Here is a 2251-nt window from a genome sequence, read left to right as displayed (position 1 = left end):
AATTAGAAGTCCACCATAGATTTATACTTAAAATTCTTTACAACAAGGATCGATGTTTTCCTTCGGATGCCCTTTATCGACTTGCACACACTTCTCCTCTCTCCGTTCGTCATAAGCACCATCTCTGTACACTGGTTCATAAGATATTTCTTCATAAAACCCCTTCACACATGATGAAGTACAATTGGTTTTCGACAAGCTCAACCCGTAACGCGCTCACCCTGCCTCTTGTTAAGTCAGCCCAGTATCTAAAGTCCCCTTTGTTTTCCGGCTACTCTCATTGGTTATCATTACCATACGGTCTGAAAACTTGTTCTTCTATTGGTCAGTTTAAAGATCTACTATCACAACTGAACTAGACGCAATAATTATCATCGAAGAACATTCTCGAATACCTGGGTGATGCACGAATTTTGATAGTGCTCACTTCCGTTAATCGTTTTTCTTTGTAATTTTCCATTCATTTTCTGCTTTAATTCATATTTGCTTTGTTTTCCTAGCTTACTATTGCCGTGGCTGGCTCAACGCCCTTGTCTCAGGGGATTCTCTCCCTGCATTAGCTATGCTTGTCACATGCTATGAGATTGTGTCTAATAATAATAATAATAATATCCACCATTCCCCACATATTCACTGTAACAAAACACAATACTGTTTACTATAATGCACTTTTATTTAAATGGACTTGGATGAGTCTGTAGAAGAGAACACAATGCACGCACACGCACGCATGCGCGGGCACACACACACACACACACACACACACACACACATCTAGGTTATAGTGCTATACACGTATCTAGGGTTTAGGAAGCACGAGAATATGTCGAAGCACCCACGCATACCCCTTCATGCAGTGTACTTCAGTAGCCCAACACATTACGACTGCTCAGGACCATCACAAAACACATTACGACCGCTCAGGACCATCACAAAACACTACACACTGTTACTACACTGCATACACAGTTACTACACTACGCCTGTTCCAAGTACTTACAAATAATTTTGAAAACAAATGGCACATCCCGAAGACGGCAGCTAGCTCCAGACCTTCATACATACATCATCATCATCTGTATAACCAAGCATGAGCGCACACAAACACTATTAGTGTCACGAATACGGAAGCAGGGTAAGACAAGAGGATACGAAACAAGTAAGTATCGCTATAACGAGGGGGATAAGTATACATGTAGACAGAGCAGTGCTTACTTACAGGGTCCGGATACGCTCCATGGCGTCCCGGTAGTCGGACTGCAACAGCAGCCCGACTTGCCGGCCCTCCCAGTAACGGGCTCGATGGGCCGCACCCGCCAGGTGTGCGGCCACGGCCTGGCCTCCCACCAGCCTTTCTCCACTGTAAAAACGAAAGAAACCGCAGAAAGCACAGTGTCATAGAGCTCTTTTGTTGGGGGAGAGAGCTAGGAGCACTGCACACTTACCATTTGTCACAATATATTATAAGAAAGAGGCGGCGCTTGACGCACCGCCTCAGGTGCTGAAACAAGGGTATAACTCCTGTCAGCTCCACACCGCAGTGGCAAGTGAACGCCATACTGTAAATGTAATGATACTGAAGTGAAGGTGTGAACCGCAAAGCAAGGCCTTTACCTTCTTCCTGTCGAATTCGCTCCCCAGCTGCATACCGACATCACCCGCTAAAATCCAATCATACCAAGTAATGCAAAGGTCATCAGTTGACCTTTTGGACTTTTCAACTCTTATCCAAAACCACCAAGAGGAAAAAAACCCAGGATAATAATAATAATCTTTATTTCAGGATTACCCAAAGGCTAACGCCTATCTGGGGATGAAGAAGACGTCAGTTGTAGAAGCGTTTTGTGGAGGAGTTGTTACATTATTCTCAGTAAATAGATATGGCTGATACATTCGGTGTAGACGTGGACGACCGGTCGTGGTCTCTCACCACGGGTCCTTTACTAATAGAAAGGCGGACGCCAATAAGAACTGTTGTGGAGTTGGCAGATCAAAACGCGCAGCAAGAAATTTGGCACGTCGATGGTAGACTCCATCGGGAGGACGGACCAGCTCTTGTTGCAGTAGGGGAGTGTCCGCCTGGTGCTATGGAGGTCGCCTTCATCGCGTTAATGAACCTGCTTGGATAGGACGGGGTAGCATCGAGTACTACCTCAACGGCGTCTAGAGCCGGCGGTCCTGCAGTTATTGTGACGCCACATGCTGTATTCTACGGTGGTTACACCACGGAAGGCTCCACAGGGAGAATGCG

General features: G+C 45.8%; 1 long non-coding RNA gene across 1 annotated transcript; it reads right to left on the bottom strand.

The window, feature by feature from the left end:
- Nucleotides 1-654: 654 nt before the first annotated feature.
- Nucleotides 655-1548, bottom strand: LOC135830131 (uncharacterized). The gene is made up of 4 exons (XR_010555996.1): nucleotides 1446-1548; nucleotides 1220-1360; nucleotides 1001-1076; nucleotides 655-695 (listed from the first exon to the last, which is right to left on the bottom strand). It is a non-coding gene; the product is annotated as an uncharacterized LOC135830131 (long non-coding RNA).
- Between the last annotated feature and the right edge of the window lie 703 nt (nucleotides 1549-2251).

The sequence above is a fragment of the Sycon ciliatum genome, chromosome 13 (assembly GCF_964019385.1).
Source record: "Sycon ciliatum chromosome 13, ocSycCili1.1, whole genome shotgun sequence".
Taxonomy (NCBI): Eukaryota; Metazoa; Porifera; class Calcarea; order Leucosolenida; family Sycettidae; genus Sycon; species Sycon ciliatum.
The sequence above is the reverse complement of the archived record's forward strand: the minus strand, read 5'-3'. Positions and strand labels throughout refer to the sequence as shown.